This window comes from Anopheles merus, chromosome 3L (genome assembly GCF_017562075.2).
Source record: "Anopheles merus strain MAF chromosome 3L, AmerM5.1, whole genome shotgun sequence".
Classification (NCBI taxonomy): domain Eukaryota; kingdom Metazoa; phylum Arthropoda; class Insecta; order Diptera; family Culicidae; genus Anopheles; species Anopheles merus.
The window spans coordinates 6,842,098-6,861,666 of NC_054085.1; the positions used below are offsets into that span (position 1 = coordinate 6,842,098).

The following is a 19,569-nucleotide window of genomic DNA, read 5'->3' on the forward strand; positions in this document are numbered from 1 at the left end:
ATTTGTCAAATATTGTTTTCAATCTGGCATAGGCTTGCGATTTTTGTCAAAGTTTTTTATTGTTTTGTAATATATAGTTAGTTCGTAAAACAATTTTGCAGCTACGAGGTAGATTACAATCTCCTTCTGATTTAGTACTGTGCTTGGTAATGGCTATAATGGTTACTTTACCGGTTGCAGAATAGTACATTTCATTGTATCTTTTGAAGAACAAATATTTTTGAGCTTGTATCGATGATAAACACCAAGATTTAAACATTCAATGTTGATCTTAGGTAATACCATATCAAAAACTAAAAAATGTTTTCAAAGTCTAAACTTAGTAAGGTAATAAATACTATTTTTCGTTACCTATTTCAGTTGACTTCGTTTCATTCCGTTCAAGTATAATTTTCTAAGCTGCATCAAACCGAACGAACCTTGCATAAAGAATGTGTTACTTCCACGAAAAAACATGCTAAAAAAATGGCAAACCTTACATACAGCGCCTGTCATAACTCTATGGACAGTCGTTTTCGCGCTTTAATCGTGTAATCGCAAGGTAGTTTACAGTAGGTAAATTCATAAAGGCTGACTGGGTTAGTAATGTGGCATTTACATGTATTAATAATGTATTTTAAATATTGATAAGCGTATGTGGAAAGGGTATTATGGTAGGCCCATTGTAATTGAACCTGGCATTCTTCTATATTTCTTGTAGCGATTTTTATTTTGTAGCGATCTAAGAGAACATCGATGGTGAAGTAAGTAGTGAGAGGCAAAAAACAGGTTATAATTACATTCCTTAACTATGTATATAAGAAAAGCAAACATTTGAATTTACTAAAAAATCGTTATTGAGGTTTTTTTGTCGCTTTGATCAGATCAGTTTTGAACCGTTAGTCACTACATTGATAAGGTTCTCATAGCAAATTGAAACTAGTTTTTGAAAATCTTTTAACATACTATGTTAACGCATAATTATTTACGACTCCAAGATTTTTTTCTCTCGGAAATTCATCAGAACCACAAACACGCAGAAGTGCAAAATATTTTTGGCTTAAAATGTCGCAAACTACACCAAACTTTCATAATTTTAAGAGCCTTTTGAAATAACTAATCAATTTTTACTAACAATTATTTATAAACAGCTTGAAACAATAATTAAATTATGTCAAACCTATGCCATTAAAAGCGATAAGAAAATTGATGAATGTAAAGCAATCTTTCATTTAAATTTATATAAATTTATTGGACCAGTTTGACAGCCCACCATCAGGCTATTTAGTGATGAACAAATGAGAGGTCAGCAAATTTTTCAGCCAAACAATCGAAGTGCTGTAAAATACTCCCCCATCAATAGATTTCTTCTTAAAGTACCACATGTAGGAAAAACAAACATAATATGTTTGAAAGCTTGAAAGGAAACATAATAATATGACGGGGAAAAAACTACCTTCCAGGGAGCAAAGAAGCATGTGCCTCGCAAACCGTAAGTGGCCGCTTTGTTGACTAGACGACTCGTAACAAGTTTTTTTTTTTAATTTATTTGTATTATATCTTTAACATATTTATCACACTGTTTGGATATCTCAAATAATTTCAAATAATGAGGACCAAAAACCATCTTAGCACTTTCAACGCTGGCATTCCTCGCTGACTTTCTGCCGAGAACTACAAGATAAGACGGCGGTACAAGCGCTAGGTGACTTTCTATCAGTTACTCTATTCTGATCCTCAAAGACGATGCCGCTTTTACAATATGCTTCCCGTTGCAAGAAATTCTGTTGAAAGTTGCTGAGAGACTATTCACAAAGAAGGAGATTGAAAAAACCCTGCGATCGAAATCGATCGCTGCTGCGCCCAGAGTGTGAAATTAGTTGATGGATGAACTTGCTTATATAAATTTTTAAATACTCATCAAAATATTGATCAGCACAATGGAGCACATCGAAAAAAATAGTTCAAGTTTGTTTCAGTTTTCAGAACTTAAACACGAAACATGTATGCTTTGAATGTTTTTTTTCTAATCTAAGTTTCTTTTAAAGTAATAAAGCAAGAACACATCAAGAATCCAGTTCAGACTGTTACTCCCTTGAAATATATCTAGCACTATGTTTTTTTTATTGTTCTTTTTTAGTGTATAGAATAATTAAACTCCTGAATAAAAAAAAGCTTATCCGTGAAGTACCAGGCGTCTCCATGGAAAAGGTAAGACATTGGCATGTACCAATGAAAAAATAATAGTTATAAAATAACTGCACGAATTCTCGTGTGACATTGTATGTATAAATTTAAGTATTGAAAATCTACCCTTGGTTCTTCAGACAACAGTTACACCCCTTGTAAAAATTAGAATTACACGGGAGTTGTCCTAAATTTCTCTAAAAGTTGCTCTAATAGTTTTTATAGCACATGGTTTTAAATTCCATTTTAACGCAGTCGTGAAACACAAAATCTGTTTAATCATAAAACTGACCTTACTATTCTATTGTATCATTGATTTAACTGCTAGAATCATGAATTTCATTCAAAGCTTCCCATATTTTTGGTGCTGTACTAATGCTTTCGAAACACAGTATACAATGCTTGTATGCTTTGCAATGCAGTACAAATTATTTAGTGATTTTGATATTGCCATTACAAATATAAATTCAATCAACCAAAGCAAACTCCTATTGTATTTTCATGCTCATGTTGATTAGCTATCGCTCGATTGAAACACAAATGTCGAGCAAAAAACTTTGAACAAAAACTTGTATTTTCTTCTTCCATGGAGACGCCTGGCCCTTTACAGATAAGCATCATTTTTGCTACGCCAATAACAAGAGCAACACAAAAAAGAAATCAACCCACAAACAACCGTACCGCTACCGCGATGAGAAACCAAAAGTCAATAGCAATTTAACCTTTACCTGCGCCAAAGTTTCTTGAAAAGTGATAAGAATCGTTCTGCGTAATGGAAACATTTAGTGATTCGTCGTAATAACTTCATCCCGACAACCGCAGCCAAAGTCAAACAAACTCGACCCATTACAGACCATTCCAGAGAGGGGCAATCGCGTACCAAATGCGTATCGGTTTGCCAGAGATCATTATCGCGTAACCCGTAGTTGGGAGGCTAGTCAGCGCTGCGTCCCTAACCAGCGCCAAATCAACTCACAGTAAACGAAGTCTGTTTGGTTAGAGCATCTCTTTGCCCATGGATATTTTTTTTTTCACAGGTGCAAAATCACGGACCAAAATACAGGAACAGACCATGACAAACATGACGAGCATCAGTTCGAATACACGCACACACAAACATAACGCAAACAGCTTCAAAGCGAAACTTTTGCCAAATGAAAACACGCACAGCGGTATGGTTTTAACGAAAAAGGTGCAAAATGAATATGAAAGTGATGGAAACCAGCGGCACTGGATGGTAGATTATGTGCGAATGAAAGTCAAACAGTTATACAAGAGCAGATGAAGCAACCCAAAACACAACAAACAGTTTAACAGAATCGTAGGGCGTAGATTAAAATGAAACCGAATCGGAAACCCGTTCGTTGGTTTGAAAATGTGAACATTCATGAAAAAATGAGAGAAAAACAAAATTTTCTTTCCACATAAGCCTGTATGTATTTTTTACGTGATTACCTTAACTGTAAACAAAATAAGCAAGCTTTTTTCACTCTAGCGTACAATCAAAAATATACTCGTCTCGTAAAAAGATTTTATCATTCCTAATGAAAGTTAAAGGCGTTTTTTTTTTGTTAACGAATTCCTTCGCAATAGAGAGAGAGAGAGAGAGCGAGCGAGATAGAAAAAAGAGATGGAGATTGGGGGTGGGAGTAAAGGCTTTTCTCTTTCTACCACAAACAATCCACAGCGAAAAGGTTGCCTAGTGAGCCGTGGGAAAGTAAAGGATTTTAAAGGGCTTCAAAGATCGAGATTATTATCGGGACATGTTTTCATGGGATTTTTTTGAATGTCCTTTAAAGAAATTGAAAGAAGACTACATTTTTTGTTGTATTCTTACTGATATCAAACATGCAGCTTCCCGGCATCTGGGTACATTTTAATATGAAGGCAGAACTCCATTTTATATAGCCAAACAACTGATCTGAACTAAGTGACCATTTGACGGAAACTACACCGAGTGTAGCAATATTCCATAAGGGTTATTTATTACCACTAAATAATTTCCCATTGCCCCCGGTTATTAACAAAGCTACAAAGCTTCCTGTTAGAAATTGATCATAAATTTATTAAGACGCGTCCCTTACATTACCTTGCAGCCATAACATGACACATGACTCATGGCCTACGCTACCATTGCTTTCATGCGCTTTCGCCCACATCTTTCAATCATTGAGGGATCTTTCAACAAAATTTGTTTGTTTCTACACAACTTTTTTATATGGAGTGTGACACTTGGTGGATGAAATCACGTCAACACTCCATACGAAAACACACGCGAAGCTATCCACATATTTTCAGTCTAGATTATTTCAGCCTGAAAAGTATGATGCATTGCTAGCTCGATTAGATTGGCCATGAATGATTGAAAAATATTTAATCAAGAAATGATAAAAACTGTTTGATTCGATATTTTAAAATGTATTTAAAGAACTGTAATCCATTTGAAACAGAATATAACAAACGATTTTAAAATGCAGCTTTATTTGTACACAAATAGTAAAATCCAATATGACGGAACGTAAAATTCAAATGGGTGCACCGCGTAAGATGCATATTGTTCCACTGACAGGCTGAAATTTAAGCTTTCTGGCCTAAGTTATAGAAGGAGCCAATAGTAATGGCCTTTCACCTTTCTTTCTTTTTTTTTGTCAATCGCGTTCCTCCTGAACAAACAAAAACGCGTTAAGTTTAATACCTTTGCAGCCTGCAATTTTTGCCTCGATCAGAGTTGCTTCTTGGGCAGCTTCACTCAATGGAGAGTGTGCACGTGAGGATGGCTGGGAAGGATGTATCAGGGATGCGAGCTGTTTGCTGCCGTTTCAACTCCATCTCGAGATGTGATACACGTCACAGGTTGATTTTTTCCGGCCCGATTAAGTTTTCGGTATTACGGCTGTATGTGCTGCCTCGGCTTGTGTCTCATCTGCGGTATTGCAGATAAATAAGGCATTGTGCACGGATATTGGTGATTTGAGTGAGTGAGCCAGGGGTTTTATGTTATCCAATGGTGGTGGTACACGTCTGGTCGCACGTACCACCAGTTTTCATTAGGCCCTCCTCTTCTTTGCATTGCTGTTACATTACAGTGGTAATTCGTTTACTTGTCTCCTTGACATGATCTAGATCTGGCTAGATGAGACCCCATGAGACTCTCAAGCAACTAGATTTTATCTAGTTTTTAATGCAAAAACTGAGCGTTACAGTGCGGCAGTGTGCGACTGACCCAACTGAACATGCGTCCGGCAGAGTGCGACTGACCCAACTGATCATGAATGCGGCAGTGTGCGACTGAACTAACTGAACACGCGTGCGGCAGTGTGCGAATGACCCAAAGGCTATGAGTGTTCTTTCTTTTTTTTTTTTTTGTTCGAATGTGTGCGATTGATCAAACTGACCACACTAGCAATATGTGCATTCTTCCTCGCTCAAGGTGCGATCGATCTTCTTATATGGTAGCGTGTGAGAAGTTCTGCCGACCCAAAACGAATGTTTCTTTTTCGTTCATTGTATGACACCGAAAGTTATCTTGCATCTTGTTCGCATCATCCGTCGACACATTGACAGCACACGAGTAGAACGTGGGCCTCTGACTTCACCGATACTTGGCACGTGGTGCAATCTGAGGACATAGTTAAGTCACCGACATAGAAGTACTCATAGAAAAAAAAACATGCTTCCGTCCAGTCCACTCCAGCACATCGGGAATCATCCAATAATGCCCACTTCACGTACCGCCTAGCTCCTGAATCATTTGCGGCTCGGTCACATCCCAGAACATGATAGGACACCATTTTGATAACAATCAACTGCATCAACAATCAACAAACTTGGTGTTGGGATATAGAACAGTAAACTTGAAATGCCGTCGGGGCCCCTTCGATCATCAGTCACATTTTTGTTGACGCGGGGGGGGGGTCCCTAAATCGGCGGGGCCCCAGGCGACCGCCCAGTCCGCCTACCGTTAGATCCGCCACTGCGCCCATCCATCTGCTATAGATCTGCTACATTATGCTACATTATGTATAACCCGAGTTATGTTATCAAACTGTTTCGTTATCACATCAAACAAATGATTTTCTTTTACATATTAGTTTTATTCAATACAACCCTAACAAGTGTATGCATAGTTTACCATTTCAAAATTAATGTACAAAATTGCTTGGTCACAACGACGACAAAATATGGACAAACTCGTAAACTTAGGCAAAATAGCTGAACAACTAAAAATAAGAGCTTTTCTCGTAGTACCATAAAACATCGTCTTCTTCTATTTGGCGTAACGTCCTACGCGGACATGCCGGCCTTTACAGGCTTTCAAGACTTAATTAATTACCACGCAGCCAGATAGCCAATTCTTGCTACGGGGGGACCATGGGGTCCATGCCAGGCTTAAACCCGTGACGGACATATTATTGAGTCGTTCGAGTTGACGACTGTACAATGGGACCGCCCCAACCATAAAACATATATACATTAACGAAAAAAGGCTATGCCAGTATATCAGTTGTCAAAACCTCTTCGGCCTTGTCTTTCATTAGTAGCTTATGACAAAATTAGACCCACGGCGGTTATTGGATCAATTTATATAATTTAAAGTCTTCTTTAGAAAATAAACAAAACAGTTAAAATCTTCAAGAAAGAAGTCAAATATATATGATAAAGAGAACTATATTTTTTAAAGGAAAGAGTGTTAAAAAGGCTGAGGTCATGTATATACAGTGGAACCCCTCATAACGATTTTAATCCGTTCGAATGACTCGGGAGGCACTTTTTCATACAATTTATATGAAAAGTGAAATAATTGGATCCAGATCATGAACAGTGCAGATTTATAGAAATTATACGTATAACCCAGGGGTCTCCAAACTACGGTCCGCGTGCATCATGCGGCCCACAAGAGCCTTTGATGCGGCCCGTGAGGACTGGGTTAAGGTTAAATTAAATAGCTTTTTTTCTATCTGATTATTTTTGTTTTACTTCTAAAAGATGAAAACCAAGATTCAATAAAAGAAACCTGCAGAAAATTGATATATTTCAATAGTATTTTCTTATTAAAACGGGATTATAATTTCCACTCATTCTAAAGGTAGCGTCAAAATGGCCCTCAACAAGGTTGATTGTGAAGCAATGCGACCCGCGAGCTGAAAAGTTTGGAGACCCCTGGTATAACCAAACGGAACACCTACAAGTGGTAAGGTACACTACACACTAAAATCTACGTTCTGCTCAATTCTGCGGCCCAAGCGCAGAAAAACTCTCAATTCTGCTATCTGTTCTGAAAGGAGTTATCTGGACATGGAGAGAACGCGCCCACGACCCACTCCGGCTTTTTTCGTTTTTTGTATGAATTCGTCAGTTTTGAACTGACAGTAGACCTTAAACTATTCATCCACACTTATACACTGTCCTTTTGAGAATAGGTTGATATTTGACGATTCTTATTATTGAAACTCTCGAAATGATCACGATTCTTATCAAGCACAAATATAAAATTACTCGTTATGCGAGATTTTTCTCGTTAAGCGGGGTATTTGTAGAGCATTTAGTTATGCTTGTTATGCGAAAAAATCGTTATGAGGGGTACTCGTTATGAGGGGTTCTACTATATTTTCGTTCTATCTTTTGGTTGTTTGTATAAAATACAATTCAACTACACTCTTTGTGGTACTGCATTGGATAAAGTTTCGTCTGCGAATTATCTAGGGCAGCGGTCGCCAAAGTCCCAAATGCGGCCCGCCGCAACATTCAATCCGGCCCGCGAAAGGTTTTGATTGATTTCATACGGAGAACGACGATTCCACACTGTTGCTGTTTACGCGTACAACGATTCTCAAAGTGCTTTTTCATAAGGAATCAGTTATCGATTTATCTAACATCGCATAATTTGTCTATAAAGTATTTTTATAATTACTGAATCCACGTTTGCCTCGATAATTGTTCAGGCGTTCAGACTTTTGTATCATTCCCAGAATATCCTCAATATTTTTTGCGGCGTGATAGAATTGAGTCTTGAAGAAGCGATATTGATCCTTTTTTGTTATTTTTTGACTGATCACATTTTTGGCCATCTATTGCCAATTCTCAAGTGATAAGAGATTACAATTACTTTTTAAAGTAGGTATCTTCAATTTAGAACCAAGCGTGGATGATATAATTACAGAAAAACAACAATAATACCTAAAATGTTTCTAAAAGATTAAAATGTAATAATTTAAGCGCAATAATACAAAAAAACGCATTCTCCTGGCCCGCGGCACTCGATCATTTGCTAAAGTTGACCCTTTGCCTCAAAAGTTTGCCGACCGCTGATCTAGAAGTATGACTTTCGTTCCAGCAACAAGTGAACTTAGTCTTTAGCAGAGCAAACACATTACTTGGCTTAATATCTCGTATGGCGTCCGAGATACGCGATCCTATGTGTCTGAAGTTCTTTATTGCTGTTGGTTTTGGATACCATCAACTACCACAGCCATGCAAAGACTTAGAATCGTTAAAATCCGCCAAATTTACTCGAAATGCGGTCCGCCGATTTCTTCACGGGTACAATATCCCTATGCCCTTTTACATATCCCATTGCCGACTATCACGTCTTGTTAACAGTAGGACCTGCTACCATCATTTATAGGCATTATTCATAGTAATTATTAATATCAGAGCAATAAATGAACAATATCACTACCGTCAAAGTGTTGCTCTTTTTAAGTATTAACGTACAAGAGAACAAGTCACCGATGAGTTACTCAAATGACTCAACTACTTGCTACCGTTTGAACATGAAACAAAGGAAATAAAGAAATCAAACTATAACTCACCCGACGGTCTGCGAGCAAAATAATTTGGCAGCAAAAAATATTCAAATAGGGAACCGTGATTCTCCGTCATAACAGTAAACAGTATACCAAACCAAACCAAAAAACCAACCAAATCCACACCATTACATAATAGGTGCAACATTGCTCAGTCGCAATGCTATGGTGACTAATGCCCACACGCAATTGCATGATTACTTTTATTTTGAATAATCAATAATGATAAACACTTATCAAACGAGCTAGCGGTGCGACAATATACACACAGTGTGTGTTTCACACCTAAACCTTACCCATGCATTGATAGACTTTGACCGGTAATGGCACACCGGTTTGTCTGAACGCAAAAGATGCTTCATCACTCAGGTGAATGTGCGTGACTCACTGAGCGCGCGGTATCATTTGCCAGTCCGTACTGAGATCTGATCGACTCTTTGCTAAACACTTTTGGAGCGTATGATGGTAGAAGGGAGTACTTTTGATCGCAAATTCATTATCCACGCGACCTGTTTTGGAAGGTATGTGCTGTAACGCTATAATGTGCTATATATGTGCTATAATTGTAGCACCAGGAGAAATGGGGACTTTGACTTCTGCTTCACCTTGATCCAGACAGCATGGCACCAAACCAAACATCGTCTCAAAATTCGATGATATCAACACCATGTACGCTGTCAATCATACCTCAAACAAGCTTATCTGTACTTCAGGAAGAGCCGGTGTTGTTATGATTATCACACCGCATATCAAAGCTGCGGGGAACGGTCATAAACAAACAAACGTTTGTGATGACTACACTCTCCATGCTTCAGAACGAACAACCTTTGTTTTTCGCACGGCAATCCATGAATGATTGATTTTGAGCAAACAGAAGCAATGTTTATCAAACAGCTTGTAGGGTAATGAATCAATGTAAACAATGTACCGCCAATTCATTATAATGCATAATGTCATACTATGCGAGTTAAAAAAAAATGTCTCAATCCAATAGACGCAACAGGGGCTACCACCGGTTCTGATACTTTTGGTACAACTTCTGAAGTCTGTGGTGTGTTGTTACATCTCCTTTTTTAATAGCTTGCGAAAGAATTCACAACATGCCCGTCATGGGTTCAAGCCCCAAATGGACCGTGCCGCCATACGTAGGACTGACTATCCTGCTATGGGGGGATCAATAAGTCACTGAAAGCCAAACCCACAAGTAGTGTGGTACAGGCAGGCCTTGACCGGCAACGGTTGTTGAGCCAAAAGAAGAAGAAGATGTAAGAAAAGCTCTTTTTTATTATTAACTGCTCTGGTTTTAGATATTCATCATGAATCATCTATTAAGGCGACATAAAAACAGGTGGCATAAAAGTATGACTTTTTTTCAAAACTTTTACAGCTAAATAGTAGCTCACAAAATGGATGATACAGCTGCACTGATTTTACTCTACTAATTGAGTTATATTTTTCAAAAAAAGTTCAAAAAACCAATATAATGAAGAATAAAATGCCTCATTTGTTAAATAACAATAGCATTTGGAAAGATTTTATTGTTTCCAAATTTTGATCACAAGTGTCCAATTTGCTCGACCATCGAAATGTGTCGCAAAAATATCATCATTGATTTCTTTTCAATGTACTACAAATGGTTTAACTAAAATTATTATGGTGTTTTTATCACATTTTGTGATCATGATTAAAAGAATACAGGCAATGAAATATAATATTTCGTTTTAAAACTTCATCGAAGATTCAACACATTTTGAATGTTTGAAAATAGCTGTGAAAAACTTATTTCACACATTCGTTAGAAAATAAAACAATGAGTTGTACATTAAGTGTCTAAAATAAAACTAAATTAACTGTTAAATCTCTCTATGCAAGCATATGAATGGTCGCTTATGTTATTATTTGCCAGTCTCGTGATACAGTCGTCAACTCGTACGACTAAAAGACAAGCCGATCATGGGTTCGAATCTCTCAAATGGATCGTGCCGCCATACGTAGGACTGATTATGGTAATCAATAAGTCCCTGAAAGCCAAGCCCATCATTGGTACAGGCAGGCCTTGACCGACATCAATTGTTGTGCCAAAGAATGATGTAGATCTCTTTCAAATCGTATTCAAGTTGCGATCTTTGTTGTATGATTTTTATAACCGGTTTTCTAAGACAGCAAAAAATAAAGTTGATAACGTATCGTTGGACTTCTAGTCTTAGAGCACTTGAAATACTTGGCCACTGGAGTACACCTGGCCTGTAACGGTATAGATTATTTAGGGGTATCATTGGAATCCGTTGGCGAGACTTGATAACGCTCTGGAGATATTTATGTTGTTTGTCTGATTGAAACGATTGCAGCAAATGACGACAATGGTTACACATTTTATGTCACAGTTCGTATTATTTGTATACCATCCCATTGGTGACATTCATTCATAATCCAAAGATCATAAGGCATCAGTAATCTAAATTAGCCCTATCGCAGTGAATAGGTGCGGGAAACAATCGAGTGTAAACCTCAAAACGACTAATTAACTTCGATTCACACCCTCGGTCCCATCAACACACCAGCCGGCAGATTAAACCTCATTTTACCCATTTTTCACCCGTTCTTTGCAGTGGTCTTGATTATTCGCTTTTCTGTTCACCAAACATCGAGTACTGTTCCTTCTCTCCTCCCGATAAATCACACAGTGATGATGGTCGAGTGTCCGAATTGAATTCGCGCACGCACCCCAGTCGATTCGAAACGCTCGAACGATATCCATTACCAAGCGGGAGAAGTTAATTAAATTCGTACCAAGCACTGGCGAATGCTTGCGTTGGCTTTTTCGCCCGGAAAATATCCGTGCCGAAGCGCATCTGTCAATGTATTTGCAAAAAAAAATCTGCTAACGGATTGCTGGACACTGCAGCTGCTCAGGGTCAAAAAGTCTCTTTGGTTTTTGCAGTGAGCAACAAGAAAAACATTATGAAATTTTGTTTTAAAATTGATTGCCTATCCTTATAACTATTTAGTGGAGTATTTCCAATGTTTTCCGACATTTCTTTTAATTTTCAGTTTGTAAATTGTTAAGCTCCATCATCAAGCTAAATAAATCGTTGTACAAGTTCATTTAAATTAATTTACCAAAAAAATACTTAAAAAACCTCATCCCAATTCAACAAACGTAGAATCCCTGTTTGAGCTTCGTTTTATAGTGTCATCACTGCGCCTGCTCCACGGCACAGCCAAACACCCGACAATTGTTTGTGGTTTTATTTGTTGGGTAGGTCCACAGAGAATTAAAATAATTCACTTTTGGATAGCTAAACAAGGGAATGGTTTGGGGAGTTCTGTCCTATTTGTACGAGAGTGAGGTAAAGCATCCAAGGAGCATTTTATTTGCTAATCTCATTCTCGAGTGCGCTGAAGTGATTCGTTGATAATGTATTAGTAGCCGCCACAATGCTGAGTGATCATTCGTACGTCTGCACTTGGGACGTTGAATTAGAATTAATTAAATCGTCCATATTTAATAAACCTCATATATCTTCAAACAATCATTTTTACTTATATTTTTGTTTTCCCTGAAATCCCAAACAGCAGAAACACTTACACTGCTCGGTCCATGCTTCAATCGTTCAGTCTTTAAACCCAAATTTTGCTGATTTAGTACATCCAACCCTTTTTTAATGTTCCACTTTTTGCCTCGTTTGTGTGTATTTGCTTCTCCTGTTTTGTTTCCCATAATAATGTATAACACGGCCCGACTTTGTTCCTAAAAGGAGGCTTTTTCGGTTTCCGTAATCCGATTTTCTGCTCCATCTACAAATGATGATTTTGCTTCGCCATAACGTCTCCAAAGATGCTCAACGGTTTGTAGCAGAACGATGGTAGCGCGATGTTTTTTGTCGTTGTACGTTATTAGTTTGTTTTAATACCTTGTGCATGTTTTGTCCGTTTGAAAGTTCTATCTCATTTTTGGCAAGGCTTTTTTATGTTATTTTCGTTATTTGTTTGCGTCACGTTTTCTCCGCACAGTTGTGCGTTACTGGTATTGTGTTTACAAGCGCGAAGACATTTTCATTCAAAACGCACTTGAACTTAGCCATGTGTCGCTTACTTACAACGAAACTCGTGCGTTGAAACCATTTGGGCGGCACCTTTCTTCTTTTCCCGCCGTCTGTCATGATAAGAAAGCTGTCCAAACACATCAGATGAGTTGGTGAGCTGCGGTATCGATTACGCGCTGGTGAGGTGTTGCCCGCTATTGCTCTACCATATTGTACCAAATAAACGAAACTAATGAACATCAAGTGTGAAAATGGTAAGAACACAAAACAACTGCACAAACAGTGTCTGTGATCGACTTCGGATTCGGGTTTGAATTGGTTCCGGCCGCTTTGCAAGAAACTCCACTTGCTTAGCGCGATTATCAACGGCTGCGTGGCAGGCAGTCTAAACGGTATGATTTAAAACGCAAATGAAATAATAACAATTTCCATCTGTATCTCTATCTGGTGTTGTTTGCGGGGGTCGTGTGAATGCTTTGGTGGGATTTGATACGTCTTTTTTTTTGTTTATTTTGTCTGGATGATATTTTCGGCAAGGCAAAGGGCAATTGAATCTGGTAAATGCTAAATTTGACCAGATTTGGGTCTTGTTACTGATTGCAAGCAGTCGGTAACTAGGACGCGGGTATTTTATGTTTGTAACTGGGACGCGAGTATCAATTATTGCTTGAATAAAGTGCTTATCAAGTGTATAATGGTAAAGAGCATTAAAATAAATAGCAAGCGTGTTTCGTTTAGAACATCGTTGAATAAGATACAGTTGTCATCTAAAGTCGGACACCTCATAATTTCACGTATTATCTGACTTTGCAGCACCCTGGACAGTTCCTTATCGGAAAACTTGTTTCACGGAAAACCACTTATCTTTTTCCTTATCGGAAAACTTGTTTCACAAATTGTTGAGGACATTCTTTAGCTATGTTCCAATATTATATTCAAGTAGGTTTAAGCTCGATGTCTCAAGTATGAATCATATTTTTTTGTAATAACCACGCACAAAAACGGATGTTTTGAAGGCTGCTCCACATCCAAATATTTCCTTATAATTCAATTGTTTTCTCATCTTTTATTTGTATTAATTAAGGAATTATGTACAAAAACTGACCAAATTTTCAGACCGCTGATTTATTTGATTTCGATATACCTCCGACCACATTCAGGGAACGTCTACGTCTAGCTCGGTTAAGAAATTAGCAAACGTGTTTATTGTTATTTATTATGAAAAAGCTGTCTATGTTTATGTATATTTACCCGTTTAAACCGTATGAGTACGATGGGTTTATTTTATCAAATTAACAAATATGAGGTGTCCGATTTTAGGTGACCGCCACTCTACATTTTGGAAATGGCTGAGATAAATTTGATGTTATTTTTAAGTTGCGTTTGAGATTGCAGCTGGAGCCCATGCTAACAGTTTAATAAAAATAAAGTTTTTCTTTCGATTACTGCAAGGATTAGCGAGCTTAGATAATCAAAATGATCAATTATCAATGATGAACAGCAAATAGGAGCTGGTCAAAATCATTCTAAAATGAATGATTCTGATATTTGAGTGTTTTCATGAAATGTGATGAATCTAGCCGACCACTCTTTAAAACCACTCCTTTAAACATAACACAATTGGAAAATATTCAACGATGATCTTTAGGGGGTAAAATATTTAGCCAATAATTTTAAAATAATTTGCAGCTATTTCGCTTTTAAACGAATCTTCAAAAAAAAAAGTGGATTAAGCAATTCCGAATTGAATCATTAGATTTCGATGGTGGCTGTATATAATTTTTGAAACATATTAATGGAGCTTAAACGTTTAAACCAATCTTAATATTTTGGTTTCGTTCCAAAATATTCAAGCTGTTTCGCTACAAGCCTGTGCCTGTGCCTGTGCCTGAAAAGATACGTTTTAAAATAATGCCATGCAAATAAAAGGCTCCAACACATTTGCTCCCAATTGAAACGTTCTTTACATAATTTCACCTTTTTTATACTCGTGATACTATCATTCGTTCAAGGGATAACTCGTTTCTTTAAGATTTGCGTAGAACGAAGAAAAGTGAGATTTCAAATTAAACCCGGATCGTAATTTAAGGCTCACGCTTATTACATCCTTCTGAAATAACACTTTTTCCTACTTACGACCATCGTCGCATTGCATTGCAAGGAAGTGGAATGAAGTTCCGCGGGAAACAAAGAGAGCCCGAAGCAGCGGTAGAGACAAACACACAGTGAGGAAAATAAAGGAGTAGATTAATGTAATCTAAACCTTGCCAGCAAGAATGAGCATGAGTACAGTAATGTACAGAGCGATGAGTAGCGAAGAACATTAGTGCTGGTTTTGAGATCAAAGTTTAGAACAAATGTAAAGCGTTGTAAATCAATCCCGGTATCATTAATGGACGCTGGCGAAGGTTTGTCCATTTTCAACATAACAACAGCCCGTTTAAAGACACCCATCCAACACCTTAACCGATGATAAAAAAGCGTATAAATTACATCGAAAAGCATCGCCGCCATTAGGCGTACTTCCCATGAGGTATTCAAACATCCGTTAAACGGGCCATAGAAATTTACCACAGTGTTGCACATACACACATTAGAATAAAAGTCATTTGCGTTCGGAGCCGGAACCGGAACCAGCAATGGTTTATTGCCGTCTGCCCAACCAAGCTCCCTTACCAAGCAGAGAACAGTGGTGAAGAAACCCCCCGGATTGTGATCACGGCTGCTGTTGTTGCCCTTTATTGCCGTCCCAGTACAAACACTGTGCCGGGTAATTGCAGGCTGCGACAAAACCCGCCCGGCACACGGTACGAACACACTGTAACGAAGATGGCCTACCATAATTGGGTTACGGCAATGGCAATGGGACTGGAAAATGAATTACATGAAATCGATAAACTATACCATTGAGAGAAAATCGACTCCTGAAACATCCGGCCACACGGAGGCACGGTCAGACGCTTAGCCTAGGTCCTGGTTCTGCAGGTGGCCACGTTGGCAACAATTGTTGCAGTCGATGATTGGTGGAAGATTCTCGCACACGTTATGCTCGATCGTCGGGTTCGAGGCAAGATAAGACGAAACCTTCCACACCGTGTTGCTGCGTTCGGTGGTATAACTTCCGTCGCCACAGTCTCTAGTTCTCGGCACGCCGGAACAAGCTAGTTGTCTAACGAATCGGGGCGGGAACGAAAGTTTTGAAGGTGATTAACTATCGAATGCAATTTTGCAACCAGCCCGCCGGTTCGAAGGTGCGATACGATCGAAATGGCGTGCAGGAAGTATGCAGGAAGTGTGTCCTTGGCATTGGAAGTGGTAGCTTTCGTACGGAACTGGTTTGCGGGGAAATTGAACCGATAGACACGCACGTTCCGGTAGTGCATTACCATGAAAAGCAGGGTTTTTTTTTTTAATTAAACTGCAGATATGCCCAAGGAAAGTGATCATACTAATGTTTTCTTTTTGTTCCTATTCTTCCTACATCAACCATATCATGGCCAATCATTTATTGGCGTCAAATATATCAAAATAAATCAATTAGTGTCGAGTTGCTGCCCTGAGCTCCATCCAGCAGCTATTGTCCTCTCCCGCAGCACAGGAATTTGAATACCAATTCTAACTAGAAACAACAACCACCCAAAACCGATTAATGAATCTGCCATGCTTAAAGTATTTCGCGAATCTTCATTCACATCACTCAGTCAGTCAGTCACTCAGTCAGTCAGTCAAGTGACGAACGAAAGGTCAAATCTTGTCCAATTGTTTTTTGGTGACAGCTTTTGATTAGGTTAGCACGGATCGGCGATGACTGAACTGTGGTGAATGCTAAGTAATTTGAATGGTAAATCAGTTTCGTCACGTCGGCGCCTAGGGAATGATTGATGTCCGCTGAAATATGCACTTAAGACACGTTGCTTTTGTTCTACACAGACATGGACATTAAAGGATGAAATAGCACAATGGGAAGACTAGTAAGAGCTCCCAGTTAATTCTTGAAACTGTTAAATAGCCTAAACGTTGAAATGTTACAGACAGTATATTAAACGAAACGAAAGCACATGAGTTGTGATGGAAACAAATTTCTATAGCTATGGGTTTTCTATGGCTTTTAGCTTGAACATATTTTAGCTACTTGCTGTTGCAAGTGGCAGAATTTTTGCATGTAATACTGCCAGGTCGAATAGTTGAAAATTTGCTGCATTTTTTCAGTGTTATAACCTCTTACATGTTTTTTTTTCTTAGATTTCTGATGATTTCTTTTATTTAATTTTATTATTACCTTCATTCTACATGTACATTCGTTGCTTGTTTCTGCTTACAACACAGTAGGTAATTATTTATCTTTCAATAATGAACAATATCTGATTCTAACTATTATGTACATATTATTGGTTTACAGAGTATACAGAGTATAGTATGTTTTCCATTTTCAGCTAGATCCTTCTAAACATTTGCAATTTGCAAACTGAGCAATTTGCTAGTAATATTAGACTGACCCGACATTTACTCAAAGAGTTTCAAAAACATTCAATAATGTTGATACTCTCTCCTATGGAACGCATGAAGTTGTTTTACCTGTTTACGTTATACGCCATGCTGTATGGTACATACAAATTGCGACCAACACAAGTCGAAGAAAAAGATATATAATAATTATTACAAAATTGTATAGATGCTCTAAAACAAGAACCTATAATTTTTCTGTAACGCATTTTTCATTAAAATAGAGTAAGACATTTTTTTTATAACAATGGTCCTTTAATGTTATGTCATGAATGCAAACCGGTTGAATTTTACCATGCTGATCTTTTCATGCTTACAAAATAACGATAATTTGAAACAACAATAGTTGACGACAGTAATTCTTTTCAACTACAATTTAACCACATTTGAATTAAGCCAAACCCTTTGATTTGTTGCAATAATTGATTTTATCAAAAATTAGACCATAATTGGTTTTATGGAGGCACTTATTGGCATTTCAATCCACACGCAGAATTTACGAAAGCCATTACGGGTTAGGTGAAAGGAACATAAATAATGCCTATACATAAAATATTAGTAGAAAGTAGAAGAAGATTTATATTTGTTCTTATAGGATATGTTTTCACATATGTTTCCTTACAGTAGGGTAGTAATAATAAGAGTGAGTTAGTTTAGCCTATAGTTATATTTTTTTCTTTCTTCGAAAAATAAAAAGCACTCATAGCAAGAAATGATTCTTCATTCGAACGATTGGACAGCAAATAATAATAGTTTGCACAATCAGGAAAATCAAAATAATTTTTTGTGAAACAAATCTATTCTGATTTTTTTTTATTCTGATTTATTAGGCACTGAAAAAATTTCAAGAAAATTTTCACTTTTTATATATTACCCAAACATTGCTTAAAAAGAAACATACATTCCTTAGCATTAAACAACCCTACTCGATCCCAAACTATAATTCTGTATAACGACGCATATGGAACGCAAAAAAGAAGATATAAGAGAAAATACTCATCAACCAATCATTTAATCTGATTTGTCTTTGGATAATGGTCGATAAATGTTTCATGGTTATGTCTGTTGTTTGTTATCTAATTTGCTAACCATAACGGTGTGAGTTATCTGCATACAACAAGTCTACTAATAAAATGTGTCTTTTATTGTTACGATTATGTTAACTTAGGTTATTTTATTCTTTGGCTTGCAAAAAATAACAAGAATAAATTTGCTTTCAATTTTCTTTTTTAATGTTTCATGTTTTGTTTGCAGTTTTTCGTGTTATCATGTTTTATTTTATTTTTAAACCAATTATTACCTATCACTGGGCAGATCTTTTATGATCATTCGTTGACCAATAAACTATTACATTACATAAATTGATTTACGTCAGCATTATTGTCTATAGTAGTTTTTGCCCGTCATCTGTAAAAAATGAATGCAATACACTGATATATATGCTATTAAAAAAAAATCAACAAGGACTTTTTAAATCGATGTTATAAATTATTTGTTTATGAATGTTTAGCTTAGCTTTTAGCGAAAAATATTCACATTATACAGTTTTGTGATAAGCGTTCTAGACATCTGTATATCCTAGCATCCTTGTATAATTATTTTCATCCATTTGCACCAAAATTCCATCGTTCCGAAATGATTCTCATTTAATGAACCGTTGAAAAAAAAAACAATTTAAAGATAGTCTAACACACCGAATCTCACATTCCAAAGTACCGCATTCCATATTCAAACTGATTCACAGTGCAATTAACAGAAACGTTTAATAAAGTTGCAATTAAAAACGATTTGATCAGTCCAAATTTCTTCAACGGCCGTAACGATCGTGCCAAATCGTAGCATTTCTTCATTTTTGTGTTTCCATTTCTCTCCATACCAATTTATCCAATTTAGCAAACGATCCGAACGCGCACAGAACGATCTGCACAACAACAAAAAAAGCATGTCGATATTTACATGGCATGTGTGTTATTTAGAAAAATGCGAAATCTTCGACACCCTGACCAACTGGCCACCGCCAGCCGACGGCAAACTAATTTTGTCAAGTG

General features: G+C 37.3%; 1 protein-coding gene across 4 annotated transcripts in view; it reads right to left on the bottom strand.

Annotated features, from left to right (window-relative positions):
- Positions 1 to 19,569, bottom strand: part of LOC121598380 (sodium-dependent serotonin transporter) — a 40,339-nt gene that overhangs the window by 18,694 nt on the left and 2,076 nt on the right. The window lies entirely within an intron of this gene.